Below are 23,338 nucleotides of genomic sequence, written 5' to 3' on the forward strand. Positions count from 1 at the left end.
ATCTCTAACTTATCCCTATACCTATCTATTAGGTAATAATTGAGAATGAACAACCATCAAATTAATATGACAATATGCAAAAGGAAAAGTACAAACTTAGAACAAGATACTTTACCAGAAGATTCAGGGCAGAATGATGAAAAAATAAAAGATTTGAAAAACCTATATAATATACCTTATTAGTAGATACCACACTTTTGAAAGCCAAAAATTAGAAAAAGAATGTGGTCACGAATGCATAGGTGATACATTAAGTTCACAACAATAATTTGAAGTTCTTTCTTACTTATTTCTTCTAGTCTACAGGAACATGAACTAGTATCTCTACAGTTTGAAATCATGGTGCTATATATAAAGAAAAGTGCTAGGGATCCCAAAACTTTGTACCAAAATTACTTACCAAATGACATGGCACATGCCATATCATCAGTTTCTTTGGAATTTCTGTTGATATGGTTTTCCTTGTTGGATATAAAATAAATTTAATGTTTTTTTAAGAATTAAGAAAACTTATATTAAATAAAAATCACAATTAAACAAAATACCGAATTAATTTAGAAAGGGAATAGATGCAGTTGTTCTAGCAATCTGGCTCTCTGCAACCTTGATACCCAGATCAAAATATATATTAGAAAAAAAAAATTCCCACATGAAAGATTATTACTGGGTCTTTGATGTTTGAGTTTTGAATCGATCTCTGCGAGCTTTCTTACTGTCTTTCTTTATTTCTTTCTTACCTAAAGATTTTTCAAGGTTGCTGAGGCCTTGAAACCATGGCTTATTCCGGTCGTCATTGGATAAATAGAACTGAGCAGGGATGAGGTCAACTAGCTTGTCCGTAAATTGAAAATGCTGATGGATAAAAGACTTTAAATAAAAAATTGGATAAGAATCAATGGTCTCCCTGTCCATTTTATTCTTCATCATTTTCCCCAATTTGAGCAAGATGAAGCCAATGAATAATATTGGTTGCTCTTTACGTGAAGCAGTGTAATTATATTTGTAATTGCTTTGATTTTTGTAAAACGTACATTAGGGTTTTGATAATATACAAAATATTTTCTCAAAAAAAATCTATTTTTAAATTGAAAGTAAATAAATCCATGTCATTGAAATTTATGGAATGATATTGATGAAGTGGTGTATACCACATCATTTGGTACTCAATTTTAGTATAAATATTTGGTGTCTCAAGTATTTTCCATATATAAAAGTTTTGAAAAAAAAAATTTGAATTCAAAGCATGCACAAACTAAACCATATAAATTAATTATTTCCATATGACTTTCTACAAACTACTAAAGGGTACAATGGGAACATAAAAGTTGATGAATATTGTATTAATTGAATAATCTACTCAGTAAGGAATGTTTCAATCCACGTGTAGATTGAAAAGAAAAAGTGATTGGGTTTAACCTAATAAGAGCATTTTTAGCAGAATCTCTACTTTGGCTCCTTAGCTATTTTAGAGAGCATGTTTAGCTTTTTATCTATTTTAGCAGCTGCTCTAGACTCCTAAGAGCATCTTTAGCAATGCTAGCTATTTTTTAGTCAAATTTTAGCTAAAGTAGCTAAAAAGTTATTTTAGCTAGCCACTTTAGAATTACGTCTGTATCAATGCTCTCTATTTTAACTAGTTTTGAATTTATATTATTTTTTAAATGAAGATTAAATAGTTTAAATGTATTTATAAATTACATAAAATAATTAAAAAGAATGTTTTAAATTATAGAAAGCCTCATCCCGCTCTCTATATTTAGGAGCAAGATAGCTAAAAATTATAATACAAAGCCACTTAGGAGTCTGGTGCAGCTGCTAAAATAGATAAAAAGCTAAACATGCTTTCCAAAATAGCTAAGGAACCAAAATAGAGAGTCTGCTAAAGATGCTCTAAGTGGCTATCCATTATAACTTTTACCTATCTCGCTCCTAAATATAGAGAGCGAGATGAGGCTCTCTATAATTTAAAACACATTCCTTTTGAGTTATTTTATGTAATTTATAAATACATTTAAACTATTTAATCTTCATTTAAAAAATAATATAAATTCAAAACTAGCTAAAATAGAGAGCACTGATGCAGACGTATTTCTAAAATGACTAGCCAAAATGACTTTTAGCTACTTTGGCTAAAATTTGACTCAAAAATAGCTAGCATTGCTAAAAATGCTCTAAATCATTGTAAAATTGGGATTAAAGCTAATTTTCTCTTAATTTTTAGAAAACTACATCAGCTAAAATGTCTTTAGTACTGCTAAGAAAGTAAGAAGCTAGATTTTCCCTAATACTCTTAATGCAAAAGCTATATTCCAAATTGATGGAATGACATGCATGATTCCCATATTGAGCAGACTAATTGTCTCCACCTAATAGAATAGAGAGGGTCCTGAAAAAGACATTGAGAGTATATTCATTATAATATACGTAATAACTAGCAGCATGAAATAAGAATCAAGACTGAACTATATATTCTCTAATCCTCTGTATGAATACTTGCTGAAGTGCTCTAGCTACCAGCTTGTCAAGAACTGTGACGTAGAGCAAATGGCAATAAGAATTGAAGAACAGCTCGATCGTGGAAATTGAGGAAAACCCGGTTTGCTGCAACTTTGGCATTCGATGTCCGAATCACGATTGCTATAGCTTTCCGAAAAGGGAACGACGCCAGGAACAAAACTGGTCTCTATGCCATGACGTGTGGGCTTTTTCGGGTTTTCGGGGTCGTTTAGGGGCTCAAAACTGTAATATACTATTTTTCAGAATTTTTGGTTTTCTAGTTTGTTTTGGATTTGTTTTGTTTTTACCTGTGGACTTTAGGATTTCATTGTTAGTCGCGCTAGGGTTTCTTTTCCCATATATGCAACCTTAAACGGCTGCAGAACCTATCTTTTATCATATTATCAATCAAATTGAGAATTTTCTCTTTTATGTCTGGTGGACTCCAAAACCTTTGTTTTAGGTTTATTGCTTGAAAACCTTATGTGATCTTTCCGACTGCGTCAAACTGAAACAGGATAAGGAAGAAGAGGGACGAGAGGAGCTTAATTATGGCACAAGAGCCAAGTTCCCTTGTGGGAACTTCCAAGAGGTTCAAGCCACACCTCCTCATGATTTTAGCTCAAATGGCCTTCGCATTTCTCTATTTCATCACATAAGCTTCCTTCACTACTAGAAAAACCCCCCATCACACACGGATGAGAATCTGTGTGAAATCGTAGTATTCCATACGGATATCCGTGTGAAAATGTTAATACACACGGTACAACGACAGATTAATAATCTGTACGTATTGCTGGCGTCGCTAATACTACTTTCACACAGAATTGTCTAATCTGTGTGAATGCATTTGGTGGGTCCCACTTACACCACAACTCTTGCTATTACGTCCAATCACCCAAGAATCCGTGTGTTTCAATAATCAATATATAATACTTTTTGCTATTAATATTCTTATTTTACTTTTATTAATACTTATCTCACACAGATGAGAAACTGTGTGTTTTGTCAACATAAAAATAAAATAAAAAATATTCAATTTAATATATGGTCATCTATATATTTTTTTAAATAATTAAATAAATCATATATTTAATGCAACTAAGACCAAAAAATAAAAGCTCAAATATTCACAATATCCATCAAAGCATAAACAAAACTTTACATTAATATATAAAAACATACACCATGCTTCACATTAATATACACTAAGAGTTTATGCTGCTGCTTTTCTCCTGATACAAAATAAGGCCTATTTCAATTCCCTAAGATTATATAACAGTTGGTCAAGATGAACAAAATTTAACAAAATGACCAACATTAAACAGCATTCATGTGCATTTATATAGCAACAATAAAGTACTATTTAATAGGTAACTGAAATATGCTCACCAACGCATACCTATTGCATTTCTCTTGATGCATCTTGCATTCTCATGTCTAGAGCTTCATCTGGAAGAGCTGATTGCATTTGAGGCATTGAAGTTTCCCCTTGAGATGATGACACTTGAGAAATCTGCTGAAAAAAATTCAAAAAATGTGTGTTATCACCAGCAACCCCTTTCATCATGTCAGCCATTAATTTTTGTAGCAAAAGATATTTGCATATTCTCTTCCATTTTCTTCATCTTCTCCATCATTTGTTTTTGTTCATCTTTTATTTTCTCCAACTCTGCCTCACGTTGTTTTTTTTCTTTCAGCAACTTCATTCCTCTCTCTTGCAGCTTCACTTCTCAATCTTTCAACCTCCATGGATGCTCTTTCAGACACTTTTTTTTGTTCCTCCACAGCAGCTCTTAATGCCTCCACCTCCTTTGAAACCCCTCGTTTCTCTGTATGGATAAACGGAACATCCGACCATGTATACCCGGTCCCCATTCCCCTAACGCGGTTTCTCTTCTCAACACCAAACACCTCTGCATATATGTCTTCTACAACTTCAAGGGTTATGTCGATATTTTGGTTCCTTTTTTCTGCTTCTTTTTGTTCCAAGCTAAGCTACAACCGACACAAATAATCATCAAATTATATCTATTTCAAGGACTATATGGCCTTTCAAATAAAACACATAACTATAATATCATTAATACTAACCACAGCTTGTGTGGATGCTTCATCAATGTATTGTGTCTTGGAACCCTTTTTTAGGTGTGTTATCTTGAATCTTTCCTTACGGTTCGGCGGTGCATCTTTGTTGTTTTCAACTTGCTGTCAAATAAGAACCTATTAGCTTTTTGGTAACATGCAGTGGTTATAATATTGTAGAAGTATAGATAAATAATACTACATAAAGATTTTGAACTTTGTACATCATATATATGGTTAACAAGTTTAGTAAGTTTACAGATCTTTTGCATTTGATATATATTTCCCAACACCAAATCACAGATGATATTAACAATATACAGCTAATTAAAGCATGGTTTGATCTGAAATACACTATATATGATGTAAGCTGAATACTTCAATGTGTAAAAGCACAAATATACTTCCTAACACCAAACTAATCATAGATGATACTAATAATATTATGGTGCAGACCTAGATGACGTTCATTCAATGGGACATGTCAAACCATTAAAAGAATTACATAGTAGAAGTGAAATTGGGATTCTCATTAAATAAACATCAAATAAAACACTCAATATTGTATACGATCAGATATAAGATCATAGCTTAAACTCACCCATTGATAGATTTTAGCTGCATAAGTCAAAGTTCCAGTTGTGTGGCTAATCTTCTTTTGTTTCCTGTTATTGACATTTATTGTAGCCTTTTCCTATTCACAACCATCTCTAAGTTAACACGAGTAATATTTGAAACCCCAATTTTGGTTACTAACAAGTTTTGGATATATTGTTTTCTTACCTTCATCTCGACTCTGTCTAAGTTGTCCACAAACTTAACCCATTGACCGTCGTCCACACCATGCTCACTGCACAAGAACCGTACAGGAGAATCTTGATGCGGTTCCCAAAACTTTTTTTTTTTAGTTGATGCTTATGTTGCCTCCAACGATCATTGATTATGTCCACAACATACTTCCTAATCTTGTGTTGTTTAGATAAAGTCTCTGGAACAGACCAATCTATAGTTCCCTGCAATATGATGCATAAATCAGTAGACAAAATTAATCTGAACAAACTCATTTATTCAAGTATGAAAAGCTAAAAATTGGTATTTGATACCTTAACTCTTTCCCCACATCCTATCGTGGTTGTCCCACTTTTTGAATTCAGCAAAGGATTTGACATCAATAGGGTAGAGTCCAGCATCAGCGGCTAAATACCCAAGATAACGAGAAAATTCTCCACACTCTATTGGCCATATTGGCGCACCACTGTCACCCCACAAAACATTTTCCCTCTTTCCACGTCTACCCCATTTTATTATATTTTTTCCTCTCCCATTGTTGTTCTGATCTTTGTTGTTAACATCATCATTACCATTTGAAGCATTCTCACTGTATACATTACTTTGTTTTTCTTGGATTAGGAGAACATTCTGCACATCTGTTGTTTCACTAATGCCTCCTCTGGTGGCTTCCCCCATGTTGTCCAAGCCTAATTGTTCAAAGTCATAATTAACATCACCTGGAAAGCTCTCCATATCTGAAAACAAATGCACTATAACCTATAAACTTTATTACTGATACAACTATTACTTTTCCAGCACCACATCCAAAATTATTGAGCACATCAAACATAAAACAACAGGATACTATAATCAGCTAACTAAATACTAAGGTATGAAATAAATAGTTGATGTTGCACATAAATTAAAAGTGTAGAGTTAAAGTCACAATCCATTACCAATTTAGGCCTCTATCAAAATAAAGGCTATTGCGGAAAAAGCTTGAATTGATAATTTATGTTCTTGGCACACCTTCCTGGTATGAAAATTGGGATGGCTATATATGATTTTGATAGCTTTTAATAAGCAAACTATAAAAGCTATGTTCTTGCTCATATATGATAATATAGTATAGATACATATATGAAACCTGAACAAGGAACGATCAAAAACACAAGTAAGGCTTATCTTTAGAAGAAAAGTATTATGCTAGGGTAGACTGATTAAGAACGACAGTACCTAAGCAAATTTGCAGCTTCTTTCCAGTAAAGACCACCTAGTAGCTTCAATTTTTGGACAATACGGGTCTCACAATTTGCATAAAACACTGAGAAATAGCTGACAAGTACAGGACACGCCTTCGATATATACTGACCTTCGATTGAAATTGAGATAATTACATGAGCCTAATCGATCGAGCGGCCTACTACAAAGAGATTGAGGTTTTGGGGAGAAAGAAAGACATTGTTGAGAGATAGGCTTCTGTGTTTGGGGTGTTTGGGAGTAAAATAAATTGATAAATCAGGTACATGCACACAGACAGGTGTATTATCCCTAAATTTCCACGTTATTCCGTGTATCACATTATGAAAGTTAGCATAAAAGGCTTAATTTTGGCCACAAGAGTCCGTATGGGTTCCATTAGTGCGGGACATCCATTTCGTCTCCCGCCCTTGTTCAATTTGGGGGGTTTTAAAATTCTTTTGGTTTTCATCATGTTTATACTAATAACATACATTTACAAATAGAAAAAGAACTATGACTACATCAAAACTCATTAACAAGAATACAAAAATGCACTTCCAGGGAATATAATAAACTAAGGCCATGTTTGTTTCCCAGAATCTGGGCATTGGGAAAGGAAAGTGTTTCATTTCCTGCGTTTGGGACAACCAAGGAAGGGAAATTGGTTCCCAAAGGAAAGGAAAAAGCGGAGGAAATTGGTTCCCCCCCCCCCCTAAGGATTCACTTTCCCAATGGAAAGGAAAATGATTCCTTTCCTTTCCACCAACCAAACATGGCCTAAAGGTTATTTGCTTCATTTTCTTATGGTATCTATTAGATTGTCAGACTCTCTTTGAGCATAAAAATATAAGTGCATCCATGCTGAATTTTATAATCCTTCTTAAGATACATGACCATTTTGTCTTCCATAAGTTACATATATTGATCATTAGTTAATCCTTCTTCAAAAACATGGTCTAGCTACCAGCTTGTCCCATTATTCATGTCTGATGTTCAGAAGCATTGAACAAAAAAACATGAGTACTAGAATACCAAATAATTCAAGTCAGCTGGTTAATAAATTTGAGATGTTTCTAAGATGAGGGTTAGGAGAGCAAGGAATGGCAACAAAGAAAGGGATCAACTGATAATAAAGCTAAAATCATAATAAAACTAAACCAGATGACCATTGAAAAGAACTCAAAATTAATGATCCAAGTCATTGAATGAACAAACAAAGATAAAAAGAAATCTTTAGGGAAGTCAGTAGGACGTTACATGAGCAAAAACTCTATCTTCCCTTGTTGCAATTCCATCATGTTCCAAAACCACATTATTTACAATAATACAACTATATACATGCAGGTTTCACCTAATCCAACGCAATGTCTGGCATATCCGTTCTCGGAATAGTCATGTCCTCGCCATCATCATCTCCATTATGTAGTTCCTGAGGTGCATATGGCTCAGGTGATAAGTCTGCTCCCATGTCAAAATAATCTCTCGGTCTTGTCCTCACAATCACATCCCAATCCAACTCAACAGGACACTTTACATAAAATACCTGTAATGTTTGTGAGGCAAATACTAAAGTGTCTGGCTTAGGAAGCAAGTGATTAAAGTTTGCTAATAAGAATCCATACTCATCCTTCTTTATCCCTCAATTAGCTGTCTGGTTATCAATCCAATCACCATCAAATAATAACACTTTTCTACCACTGTGATAGTCAAGCTCTATGATATCTGTTAATATCCCATAGTAGTCAAGCATTCCATCTCTTGGTCGATGGTCATCAGCAGTAGCGTAACAGTTAGATCTGGCATTAACAAATATTCCACTATTTTGAGCATTGGATCCGGTGTCCAGAGACTTCACATGAAAGCGAAATCCGTTGATGACATATTTCTTGTATCTCCCGACAGTTTCATTAGGGCCTGCAGCTAATGCTCTAACATCAGGGTCGATACCTCTATCACCATTCCGAACCTTTGTCTCTATCTACATCATAATTTACCAAAAGTTAGTTTGAGAGCTAAGTTTGATAATGCAGTAGACAAAAACGGTCACCATTAAAATGTAAAAGCAATAACAGTTTACAAGGTTCTTGAAGTATGCAGCAAATGATAAGTTTGCCAATCTCTCAGAATCTTGACATGACCGACGACCTCTTTTATTTTTTTCTCTTTCCACATGTTCTCTGTTAGTAAGTATCCATTACAAGAATTACTAATGATATAGTGAAACAGAACAATAGAATTTTTTAATAATAAAGTTTTCAACATGTAGTGAGTTAATAACTTACTTTAGATAAGATTTGATCTCTGGACAGTTGATGAGAACATGTGTATGAGCGAGTATGAGCTCGCAGCAAATCCTCTTTAGTTAACTTGAACTCATGTGGTTTCTCTAGAGCACGCCCTTTTTTATCAAAGACTGGCAATCCCAACCTTGGGACATTGTTCGGGTCATCGGCGTTACGACCTATTCTTGTTCTTTTAGAATCTATTCCATCTTATAGATACATGACACAAAATGAAAAACACTCTTCTATTATGTATCCCTCAGCGATACATCCTTCTAGAAGATTTTTGTTTCTCACATATTTTTTTAATGTGAACAGATACCTGCCAACACCAAACAGAATATGCTAATAAATTTAGGATTTTTCTATTATCTTGATGCATTTAAACTATAAATGAACATATATAGATAGTTGATAAGAACTATTATACCTCTCAATGGGATACCTCCAGCGGTATTGAACCGGACCAGCTATAGCGGATTCATCAACCAAGTGAATTGGTAGGTGTTCCATGATGTCGAAAAATGCCATTGGCATGATAGCCTCTAGTGTGCAAAGAGCTAAAGCAATTTGACGAGACAAATTTGCATAATAATCAGCTGATCCCACCTTGGTGCATAATTGTCTGAAGAATGAGCTTAATTCCAACAAGCCCGTGGTTAAGACCTTACAACTAATGGCACGGCGAATGGCAACCGGAAGAAGATGTTGCATAAGAATGTGATTGTCATGACTTTTAAGTCCCACCAAAGTCCTTTCTTCAACACGAACACAATTACTAATATTTGAGCAAAATCCATCTGGTGGATGTATTGAATGTAATGCCTTGCAGATAGTGGTCTTCTCCATATTTTTTAAGTTGAAAATGGCTGGAGGATATCTTCCACCTGGTGATATAGGGTGAAGACCCTTTTTCACATTCAAAAGTACCATGTCTTCACGAGCTTTTGCACTATCCTTGTTCTTCCATTTCATCCCAAGCAATGTACCAACCACATTATCTGTGACCTTTTTTTTGATGTGCATAACATCGAGATTGTGGCGCAAGAGCAAATGCTCCCAATATGGCAGATCAAAAAATATACTTTTTTTCCTCCAATTTCCTTTGACTGGCTCTTGCTGCAATGTTGATGACCGTGATCGTTTTCGAACCCTTGTAGGTATTTTTCCCTTCCCAAATTGAAACCTCAACCCACTCAAAGCTCTAAGGCAATCAGTTCCTGACATTACTGTTGGTCTACCACGATGCTCTGGGAGACCATTAAAGCTATTTCGCCACCTCCGATATTTGTGCTCAATAGGTAACCATCGTCGATGCCCCATAAAACATTCTTTATTTCCATGATGCAGTCTAATAGAATCAGTTTCTTCCATGCAAACAGGACATGCCTTATAGCCTTTAGTACTATAACCAGACAACATGGCATAAGCCGGGAAATCTGATATAGTCCATAATACGGCTGCACGCATTGTAAATGTACTCTTAGTAAAGGCATCATATGTATGAATCCCTTCATTCCATAAATTCTTTAGCTCTTCCACTAAAGGTTGCAAGTAAACATCGATATCATTACCGGGCCCTTTGGGTCCGGGAATGAGTAAAGATAACATCATGTACAGTTGCTTCATGCACATCCAAGGTGGAAGATTATACACAGACATCACAACCGGCCAAGTGCTATGTGATGTACTCATATTGCCAAACGGGTTGAACCCATCACTAGCCAAACCCAAACATACATTACGACTCTCATTTCCAAAATTAGGATATAGCTCATCTACCTTTGACCAAGCAGGAGAATCGGCTGGGTGACGAAGAAAACCATCTCTTGGTCTTTTTGTAGGATGCCATATCATTGACTCGGCTGTGTGCCGAGACATATACAACCGTTGTAATCTTGGTCCTAGTGGAAAATAACGAAGTACTTTTGCTACTATCTTTTTAGCAGATGTTCCATCTTCAGCTGCCCCTTTAATGTACCGACTTGTGCCACAAATACAACAAGAAGTAGCTTTAGAGTGCTCTTTCCAATATAACATGCAATCCTTTGGACATGCATCTATCTTTTCGTATGACAACCCAAGATCTTTCACCAACTGTTTGGTTTTGTAAAAACTATCAGGGAGGTTCTCTCCCTCGGGAAATGACTCCTTCAATAGCTTCAATGACTCTGTGAATGAAACATCACTCCAACCATGCAAAACTTTGAGTTGATAATATCTAATCAAGAAGTCAATGTTCTTTTTCCTAGCGCCAGGGAACAACTCCATGTTGGCTTCACCCATTAGCTTGTAAAATTTAGCTGCATCAGGTGTTGGAATGGAATCATGATTGGCCAAATCCTCAACCTCTATGTCTGGGACATGTTCATTATCATGAAGGCCAAAAGCATCCTGCAACATATCTGGTATATCACCTACTGATATTGGTTGATGTGGCTCAAAGGGTCTTGCTACATTAAGTGCTGGTAACTCAGGCAACTGCTCACCATGTTCTACCCACTGCAAGTTTACATAGTCGGGGTCAAACCCGTCAACATAAATGTGATCTTCAACCTCTTGCACTAACATGAGCCATCTGTTGCGGCATTTACTACAAGGGCATGAGATTTTATTTGAAAATGAAGAAAATTGTAATGAACGGTTGATGAATGCTTGGTGTCCTTCTTTATACTCGTCACTGTCATGATCAAGGAAAACCCATTCTTTGTCCATATTGCTTACATAAGTGTGGATACAAGATCAACAACACCTAAATAGTCATCACTGTAAACCTATCCTACAGAAACATGAAGAAATAAAATTTCCAACACCAGTTGACATTTGACAACTATCAATGACCAATATAATCGAATTACGAAATACCCAAACCCATTCACCTATGATCAGTAATTAAGAAACCCAACTACAAGCATATAACGAATTCACTTACCTGTAGAAGAAAAATTTGCCTCTGAATTTTCATATGAAAAGCCTTATGAAGGAATTGATAGGCAATTTTTTGGAAGAAAATAAACTGTTTGATCGGCTTAACTGATGAAGAAGGCTGAATTCATAGAGATGTATAAAGCACCAAGCAATTGTATATTCTGTCAATGCGGCAAGAGAAAGAGGTGGAAGTTTAATGGGATACGAATTCATCAATGAATTGGAAATAGAATTGAAAGAGGAAAGTTAATTATACTTTCACACAGATTTCTTCTCCATGTGTTTATTAAATGAAAATACTTATTTAAATATAAATGATAAAAATAATTAAAGAAAAAGTGATAATTATCATTATTATGTAGCTTTCATATTGTTTCTATTGTAAGCTTTTGCTAATAAACTTAATGTCCTTTATTATCCGCAACTGAGTGTCAAAAAGAAAATACGATATAATATTTTACAAAAACTCCAACAATAATGCATTATAGATAGTACATACTAAAATGACAACATATATATTAAAAATTAAAAATTAAAAACACACATCTGTGCATCACTAGTATGCAAACAATGTAGTACATACACAAACAAATTAAACATTTGTTTAGTAGCCACATATAGATAAAGAAATATAAATGTTATCTTATTATAACAACGTAAAAGCACAAATATTCTCATTATTCATCAGATGAATCATAAAGTACAATATCAGAATTTGGACGACTTGAGCTTACTTCCAGTTGTTCTATCTTAACCCGAGCGTCCAAGGCACGAGTCTCTTCTTTGGAATCATCACAAGTGAGGTTAATAGGGTAACGAGGGTCTTTCCTAGGATAAAACCAGGCTGGTAAAACACGGCCTCCCGGACAAACAACACCAGAATGTATAGGGTGTACTACCTTCAACGCAGGTGGAGCATGTTGAACGCCTTCAATATAACCCACTGGAGATGATTGGTTAACAGGGCGCACTTGTACATTGATTTGTTCGGTGGAGTTTTGAAGACAATCACTATATGGAGGAGATTGAGAGCGAATACGAACTGGTCCATGATTACGACTCTTGCTCAGATGCCTACCTGACATTTGAAAAATTATAAGCAAAAATGAAGAGTTGAAACTAGAAGTTGAAAGACCACTTCAGTTTCTAACTATGATGATACAAACTCACAGAAGATCGATTTACAAATATATAAGCTTAGTACAATTATTGAAGAATCTTACATTCACACAGACAACTGTGTGTGCAATTAAATGACAAATTTTGATTAGACGGAAAGCTGATTTGGGAAAATCAAAGAAGATGTAGAAAATAAATTTTCACACAGATGGCTGTGTATAATCGTAATTCATACAAAAATCCGTTTGAATTTTCGACAATCTTTGGAGCCGAAATAAGTTTTCACACGGATGTCTGTGTGTCCCTATAATTCATACGATACTTTGTGGCAGTGCCTGACACATATGCAGGATTCCCTTAAGTTTTAGATAAATTTTCACACGGATTTCTGTGTGTCACTATATTTTATACAGATCATTCGTGTGAGTTTCTTCATGGTCCCACTTTCAGAATATATTTCACACGGATTTCTATGTGTCACTATATTTTATACAGATCATTCGTGTGAGTTTCTTCATGGTCCCACTTTCAGAATATATTTCACAAGGATTTCTGTGTGAATGTTATTTTCATACAAAAATCTGTGTGCATTGCCCGTTTCCTCATATAGAATTGCATCTGTGAATATCCGTGTGATTGTAATATGTGTGCATTGGGGGGTTTTTCTAGTAGTGCTTCAATCATGGGACGAACCCTCATGTCTACATAACTTATGGACATATTGGGTCTGGCGTAGTCATGCTCCCTTTTGCCTATTTTCTTGAAAGGTTATATATGTGTACAGTTGCCTTTCCATTTTGTACTGGTTAAAGGTAATGCTTTCTTGTTAGATATCTGATCAATGTCATCCAGATTGGCAATCAGATTACATAACAAAAAATATTGGTTCAGCAAAATCGTCCATGTCTGTTATGGTACATTGACATTTCTACATATTTTCATTACATCATGTGTTTAACTATTGATCTTTGATTCTCCTTCTGCAGAAAAGACGGACCAAAGCACACATTTGCTGTTTTCTTGGAATTTTTCCTTATTTCTTTTCTGGGGTGAGAACAAGTAGAACCCATATATGCTTCGGAGTTCTGACATTTGAAGGCAAAAATAAAAAGTCTGATTCGGGGTCTTTCACAAAACAGGATAGTTTGACTTTAAACATGTACTATTGCAAGCTTAAGATACAGCTCTCCAACCTTCATTGTATCAATATGAAGAACACCATAGCTTCCCTCACTTCTGTGATTGCAGTTTTACTCAAGTTAGTACACCTCTTCATCCAGAAATCCAAAGAGCGCATTAATCTTTTATTATCAAGTATATCAATTTATGCTATGCTTAAGAAATTAATCAATCAGGTTGGAGGTTCTCGATCTTCGAAATCCTCGTGGATAAGCAAAAGTTTTGGGCACCCTAGTCTCCTTAGCCAGTTTAATGACCATGACTTTGTACAAAGGACCTGTTATGAGAAACTTATGGAGTCCACTAATCCATATTCCAGGAAAATCTTCCATCCATGAGAACTGGTTGAAGGGTTCAATTCTAACTGTTGCTAGCTGCATAGCATGGTCTTTATGGTACATTATGCAGGTTTTTTACTCTTACTCTGAACTATATGCCATCCAACTAGTCTGTAAAACATTTATACACTACTACAGAAAACCCATTTAGAGACAAAAATTTTTGGGACGGACCAATTTTTCGTCCCCCAAACACATAATTAGGGACAAATTTTTTGATTTTGTCCCTAAAAGTTTTGAACGCTATTAGAGACAAATAAATATCAATTGGGGACAAATATTTTTTGTCCCAAAATTTAATTGGGGATGAGATTTAATTTGGTCTCCTATGTTTTTCTAATTTGTAAATAATTGGTAAAAAAAAAAAATTTTGAGAATAATAATTGGTAAAAATTTGAGCGGGGAATTATGCTGAATTTCAAATTTTGGACGAAAAGAAATAGGGACGAAATTTTTTGCCTCTAAATATGTTGGCGATATTTTTGTTTTATTGAAGTTTATTTTTGGTAGGGTTTAGCCAAGTTAATAAATATTTTGCTTTATTTACTTTTGTTTTTGGCGGGATTTTGCAAAGCTAATAAAACTTGGAGGGAATAAAGAGCGGTAATTATCATTTAGGTCTCTATAAGTAGGAAATCTTTTATTCTGTTTCCCTATTCACGCCTAATATTGATCACGGCATCAATACCGCTCTGCGTCTTCTCCATACGCCTCCGAAACACCAATACCTCCAAGCAACAAGGTCTCCGTCATGTAATCCCTCTTCTCTCTTAGTTTCCTTTTGCCTAGCCTCTTGAATTAGAATTTTTCATGTTTGTAATGGAATATCAATCAATATTTTTTTTTTTAACTTTTGGTATTGCTGATTTTTGTTTTCAATACAATATTGCAGCTAGGTTCTGCTGATTCGGTCATATATCTGATAATACACTGGCTTGATGGCTCTTGAGTTGTTTGTAAATTGTTTACTGGCATATGATTCGCCTTGATTGAAAGAACTATTATCCTAGATTGACTTGGTGACATAGTTGGGCCTTCGTGTCCCAAGAGAAAACATGGTGACCATCATCTCTTTGCTAATCTTCGTCTCAAAACTTCCCTTACCCTTGTTCTCCAACCTGATAACTTTTAGAATCTTAGAATCCTTGCTTCCTCTTTTGACAAACTATTCTAAACCTAGGTAGTAGAGTTGGTGCTGGTATGGTAATTTGATATGTATCTCGCAAGGATTTATTGAGCCCTGCTATCAACTCCGGGAGCCCTTTCAACAAATCCACCATCTTCTCCACCAAACTTGCCAAGTCGATTTCTTTGTTCTTGAGTAGTCTTCTTACTTTTGACAAATATTTAATTTGGGTTTCCTGCTTGCAAGTTTTAGGGTTTGCAAGTACTCAAGATTCTCATATGCATACGTGCTGACTCTTTCCCTGACCCTATAAATACGACTATATATGCCTCTTCAACTTCAAACTTAACCTGCTATTTACAACTCATTCATATGTCTCTTTGCTTGCTTGGTTAATTGCTGGTGTTGTAAAATATGTTTAACAATTTCGCAAATATTCCCTCTATCCCCAAGTTCAGTGGAAATATATATGAAATAGAGGATAGGCATGTGTTATAGACTTATAGGGCATGAACAATTGAGATTTAATATGTTTTTTTTCATTGAAGGTAGCAATTTGTGATTTCTTTGCAGTACAATGGAAAGGTAGAGTTTTATTTACAGGTTCTAATAGTGTTTCTTTCTTTCTTCCTTTTTTTCTTATATTTTATTTTATTTCATTTATTTGTTTTTTCATGTGTCCTACTAATGCTTTATGATGATTGAAACTTATATTGCTCTTGTTATTAGAAGATAACAGCCTATATTACAGAGTTTGTTATAGAAGAGATTACAAGCTGAGAGACATGCAGAGTTGTGCAAAGCATGTTGAAGAATGAGTGAATATCTAGATAGAAGATGTGCATGTATTTCAGTTTATGTAATATCGACATATAGAATTCTGTATGGTAACATATAAACGATGACATATATCTAAAGAACCTACTAATCCGTCTAAACCAAATTTAGGTAAATAAAGGTCTGATATTTTGTTAATTATATAAACTCAATATAGATAGGACGCTGGAGGTGAACAATGGGGTCTTTGGTCGTGAGCTGTCTGTAGAGATGAAAACAACAATTCTGAAAATAAGATGAAAACAGCAATTTTGAAAATAAAAACATTATTATAATGTTAATAGTTAGTCTGTTAGCCACAAAACGATTCCGTCTCAAATTTTTTTAGGGGACGAATTCTCAGCTATTAGAGACAATATCAATTTGTCTCTGAATGGGTTTTCTCTAGTAGTGATAGTACTGCTTTCCTCACCAAGCCTGTTCATCAAACTTCAAAACTCATCTGTTTCTAAAAAGTTACTGACATATGTACTGATATATAGTACATTATTCGGAGAATAAATTTGGCGACTATTGCATGTTGATAAATATGTAGATGAATCATATGTAAGTAATTTAATGAGACAAGAGATGCAACTTTGTCATTAATTTATCCAGATGATATTGGTTTATGATGTATGCATATGATTTATATTCTAGGCAATCACATTAAAAAGATATCCTGCAAAACTATCACTGACAACATGGATGAGCTTCCTAGGGGCAGCACAGTCAGCTATCTTCGCAGTTTTTATAGAACATAAACAACCTGCTTGGACAATTGGATTCAACATTGACCTCTGGTCCATTTTGTACTCTATCAAGTTTCAGGATTCTGAAAATGTTAATTTTTTTTGTTTGTGCGTGCATTATTCTTTGTTAATAGCCAATGGTTAGATTGTGTATTTATCTGCAGGGAGGGGTGCGCTCTGGCCTAATTCTCTTTATTAAACTATGGTGCACATTAGAGAAAGGACCTGTCTTTGTGACCATGTTTGATCCCGTTTCGACAATATTGGTGGCAATTCGAAAGACAGACATTGGCAGGTAATTTTGGATTATCTATTCAGATATGCATTTTTCGGCAATACTTTCTTAAGAAAGCAGATTCGTGGTTCATAGCCTGAAAGAAAAATGTGGATCAAGTAGGATTTTCAGATAGAATTAATTACAATTTACCTCCCGAACTATAGGGTCGTTTTCATTTTCATACCCAAGTTTCAATTCTGTCATTTACATACCTAAAATTAACTCCGTTAGACGTTTTCATGCTTGGAGTTAAATACTCGGTCAAATAAATGTCTAACAGACTATCAAACTCTGGGTTTAGGTGTCTAACGGATTTAATTATATGTATGTATGTAAATGATAAAATTTGAAACTTGGGTATAAAAATGAAAACGCTTCTATAGTGCGGGACATAAATTAGTGGTGATTCACATTTGTTTTTTTAGAAGAAACGTCAATTTTATTGATGCAAAGAGATTAAGTACATTCTCTAGAAATAATCTCCTCTAGAAAGGGAGGTGTAGAAGTGTAAACAACATTGCAAGGCCTATTACATAATGCCAACGAGCAAGAGAATTAGCAAGACCCAAATGGAATTTCACTCTGAAAACCAAAACAGGCCCTGCGGGGCCCACTTTAGAAAAAATTACATCGAAAATTTGGTAGAACTTCCCTTAAAAGCGGACTACCTAAAATCTGTAAAAACATTACAATACTCCTTAATAATCAAATCCATCCTCAACTTCTGGTGCCTCCCTGCTCCCCACAATTATAAACAACTCTCCAACAAGAACATAAGTCCAAACTGAAATTCAAAACTCACAAAGCAAATTATCTTTCATACTAACACAACTGAAACAAAAATGCTTGAGATCCCAAATAATTATACCAAATATCAATACCAAATGATGTGGCAGGTGCCATATCATCAAACTATTTTTAGCATGTATTCTTATATTTTATTTTTATTCTTTAAAATGGAAAGATCAATAATTAAAAGTTATTGTTGTTTAATTAGAAAAAAAATGTATATGATAAACAACAACAAAAGGAATGAAGAACAATTCATTAGTTCATTGGCAATTGAATAATGATCTATTATATACTACTAGTGGTGGTGGGTTTCATCCTGCTGGAAATAGAGATGTAGCGATGAAGTAAATGAGAAATTGTGATTTTCAATTGATGGCCAGATCCATCTCTAATGGGTTTCAAATGAGTTTCAAATGAATTTAACCACTGCAAGTGGCCTAGTGGTTCTTGCCTAGTTGAGTGTGCTCCCCAACCTAGGTTCGAACCCCGAAGCTGTCAATGTGGCCAGGCATTGTGCTGCAATACACAGTTGAAGCATTTCACATGCGCCGAAGGGGTTTATCTTGGGCCTAGGAAGCCTTTGGGTTCCCCTTGACAAAGTCAGGAAAAAAAAAAAAAAAGAATTCTCATACTGTTAAATGGAGAAAGAAATAGTACTATTTATTTGCGCTATTCTCTAGATTTCTTTGCTCTTTTAATTATGTAGATGTGGTTGTTTTGTTTGAGGAAGGGCGGTAGCAGATTTGGTTCTTTAGTGAATCATGTTCTTCTTTTTTGCTGATTAATTAGTTTTCTAGATAAAATCAATGAAATTTGCTGAAAATTATTAAATTGAATATCGTGACATGTAAGACGCCAACTCAGACGCCATGTCATTTGTTATTGCTTTTTGGTATAATTTTTTGGTATCTGTAGCACTGCTCCAATTGAAATATGGTCATCAGAGCAATTTAGACAACTGAACTGAAATAGAGTACAAGTAGGTTAACATGTAACCTACACAGAAGGTAGAAGCAGTGGTCACTATGCCTCGACTCCTACGCAAGCTCGACCCCAACTACTCTGTAGATTGGGCACGAGAAACAAAAAGGTCAGGGAAAAGCATTTAAAAACCATTAGAGTGAGTGGACAAAAAATAAATAATTTCGAAAGAAATAAACAAAACTTAATGTTTTCCCAATTTATTTTCTTAAAAACCAAGCATGCAGTAAAGTCTCTTCAAAATCATCTTAATCATTCTCTGAAACTAAATCTCAACTCCTGCTATAAATCATCTCGAAAATCATCTCAAAATCTCGTTAAAATATTCATATAATTAAGTATCTCTAAATCCTTTCATAAATCTCATATATCACAAAGATATAATGATATCTCAAATCATAATGCAAATCTCATCTCAAACTCTTAAAATCTTATAAAATGCTTGTATCGTAAAATAGGTGATGATTAGAGGGGACTGCCGACTAGTCATCTCATGCCACCTAGAGAGGATTGTCAACCACGGACATACCAAAGGTTACTGCCAACCAGAATACGAGGAGGTAATGGTTAGAGAGTACTGCCAATTAACCATAGATAGTTAGAGGGTACGTACTGCCAACTAACTACCTCATGCCAACTGTCGACCAGATGACGCATCGGAGGGTACTGTCGACCAAACTATTACCTAGAGGGTACTGCCGACCAGGTAATGCAAGCATGCTCTATCATATTAACCTCCTCGAATAAATTGAACTCAAACTCAATCTCTTTAAATCAAAATATATAAATCTCACTTTACCAAAAGAAGTCCTTGAAAACTCAATAATTCTAATAGTGAAATCCACTCCATAACTCAAAGTATTTAAATCTCCACGTTCCTCCCAATAACTCATTATTTGCATCACTCGAAAATAACAAATGCTTTCGGAAGGAAAACTCAATATTAATTTCATAAATCCTTAATAAATCACTGAAAGCATAAATCAAGAATTCTAGATAAATCAAAGCTCATAAAATCATAAAATAGTAAATAAATCTCATAATATAAAAACGCTTGAAAGTAATACTGCATGCATAATTTAATTTAAAATCAAATGTCCACTCATAGATTTGCGCTATGATAGCTGTCAAATGATTTCCTCCTCGAACACAATCTACACGTCGTCCTGACAAATTGATATTATAAATTAACTATTTCTCGATAATCGAAAAATAATAACAATTGAATCTCTAAAATCGATAATTGATTGGAAGCTTGAAATCATGTCAAAATGAGCTCAAACTTTATACGTTACATTGACTCAATAATTATAACAACATATCGAAAGCTAGGGTTGATCCAACGGTCAGATCTTTCCTAATCAAAACCCGAATTTCCAAAACTTCAAAAATTCCCAACAATCCCAAGGTTTGTCGTATAGCTACCAAACTACACCCACATGCTCGTAATGATGAGCTCAACCCAACAAACCAAAATAGGACACCGAGAACGGCCGGACGCTCCCCCATGTGCCGCCAGTTCCAACCCCGAATTGGGTCACCAAATTTCATCAACAAGATCATCTCATCATTCTTAACAACTTTCTCAACTATGAAAATGCTCAATTTCAAGTCTAGGAGTCAGAATTTACCTAGAAAACCTTAAATTTCTTCTCGCCCTTCTCCTGCAAAATTGGAGTACCCACTGGTTGGGTTTGAACTAGAGACGAGAGAGCTTCAAGATGTTGGTGGTGGCGTGGCCTGAGGTGGCTAGAAAACGACGATCGGACTGGATTTCTCTTTTGTAGCACAACTGGTTTCTAGCTCGATTCTCCTTTTAAATCTCAAATCGTCCCTAGTAACTACCAAAGAAAGGAAGAGGAGGACAAGGCGCTTCTAAAGAGACCGGTTTCACAGCTAGAGGTGGCCGGAATCAACGCCGGTGAGGCTGAGAAGGTTCGCCCATTTCCGGATTCTCTTTCTCTCTCTCTCGACTTCTCTCCTTTTCGATTTCCCAAAATGGCAATCTCCCCCCCCCCCCCCCCCCCCAAAATAGTAACCTCTATTTCCGGAAGCATCTAAATACACTTCAAAAAGTTTTCCAAAAATTATAAGACTGCCACTGACTTTAATCCTTTATAACTTATTCGTTACAAATCCGATTTTAACGTGCTGCCTATCCACGAACTCGGTTTAACATACTCTACAACTTTCTAGAATGAAGTTTTCTAAAAAAGTGTACAAAATAAAAAGTCAATCTTTTGACCCACTAAAAGATAGAAATGAAGGTAAAAAGTAAAGATAACTGTCGTTTACCATCCAAATGACTAGCAAACGGGTGAGTTTAGGTACAGGGCATAACAAGAATGAGCAACAGTATTGTTAGAACAAAATTTGTGGGTATGGAATATGAGAGGATTTATGCTTCTAAGGCACGCTGTAGCAACTCTTTCCTTAAGACTTTATTTGCCCCACAACAAGTGTGCAAAGGGGTTTGATCAAATAAGCCTTTAGGACACAATGAAGCCTAGCAGTCCTGCTATTGTTGATAGGCGTCTTGCACTTATGAAGATCAACCCAACAATTGATCAAAGGTTTTCAAGAGACTCAAGGTTACTAGAAACTATATCTGCAGTTTTATAGTTGCTAGACTTTATCTGTGTATGAGAGAGGAAGATTGATTGAATGATTTGAAAGAAAGAAGTAGAGAAGAGAGAAATCAAGGTTGCTTGATATGCAAATATGCAGATAACTATCCCCTATATGTAGAATGAGTCATGCTTTTTGAAACGATACCATACTTCTTCACCAAGAATTATGTATAATTGCCAACATATATATTTTGAATTGAGTTCAAAATCAGCATATACTATAATTAATCTGAAACACCTTTTCAATATATACACACCTATTGGTTGTATATATATCATACAACTTCTCTTTTCTTTTATAATTTGAAAATCTTTCTAACAAGTATTTCCTTCCCGATACAAGTGTGAGAAAGTATTTCCAGGCAACTGAGAAAAAAAAAGCCAAAACATCCTCATAAATAACCCGGAGCTGAATAAATGATTCCTGGATAGAATGCATAGCTTATACCAACAATAAGGAGTCCGATTCTAGACAAATTGGATCCAATCCCTGGTCAAGAACCAGCCTGCAAGCTACTTTACCAGCTAGTGCCTCCACTTGAGCAGGAGAAAAAACCTAATCAAAGCTAATAGCCATCCCACAGATAAATAAACCATTCGCATCATGTACCATAATTCATGCACCACCTGAATGAGAGTTCACATCAAAAGCTCCATCCATGCAAACACTGAACCAACCAACAAGGGGCTTCTTCCAGCCATGCTTATTGTGGCACCTTGGGGGGTGGGACATTTGCTTGAAGATAATTGGCATGCCAAACTTGAGCACTAAGTAGAAGAGATTGAGGCTCACAAATCACAATGTTTATTCTCCCACACTTTTTCATTCCTTGCTTTCCACAAAAACCACAGCTAGCTTCACCGACATCAATGTGGTGATTCACATTCTGGTTACACTACACAAATATCTATAAGACATCATTAGATTGTGCTTGGTTCAACTTTTGGTTGCTAGGCACAGCTGAATGAAGACCATTGATAAGAACCAATCAAAGAGCAACAATCATGATTTAGTCTAATAACACCATCATGTGATGTCAGATAAGACACCAATATTACTTTTTAATAAATCCGCAAAATAATTTGACATGTTATGTTGTTAGAGACTATAAATGAAATTACTGGTTCGGTTGAACCATGATTATTACAATCATGAAGCACGATTTGACAACAAAATAAGTTGGATATATCACATACCATCATTACCGTGTTCATGCATTTCTAATTTAAAAGATTTGTTAATAGCTGGGAAAATTAATGTTCTAAATTTTAGTCTGCTGTTTGTTCAGCATATTAGGGGCAGCGATTGTCATTGCTGGCCTATACTGCTGTTGTGGGGGAAAGAAGGTGATGAAGTTTACATCATTAAGTGTGAAGACTCATCTTATCAGACATACGAAAAGGAGAAAGCTAGATGACAGAATACGAACAATCAATTCAGTCAAGAAGGATCATTACATGGTGAACCCTGAAGATTAATTGGATCATCAGTCAAATTTCGAAACCAATAAAACCCGAAACTAG

At 35.2% G+C, this 23,338-nt stretch overlaps 1 pseudogene; it reads left to right on the top strand.

Annotated features, from left to right (window-relative positions):
- Window positions 1-3,047: 3,047 nt before the first annotated feature.
- Window positions 3,048-23,293, top strand: LOC112198725 (annotated as a pseudogene).
- The last annotated feature ends 45 nt before the right edge of the window (window positions 23,294-23,338 follow it).

This window comes from Rosa chinensis, chromosome 4 (genome assembly GCF_002994745.2).
Source record: "Rosa chinensis cultivar Old Blush chromosome 4, RchiOBHm-V2, whole genome shotgun sequence".
NCBI lineage: Eukaryota > Viridiplantae > Streptophyta > Magnoliopsida > Rosales > Rosaceae > Rosa > Rosa chinensis.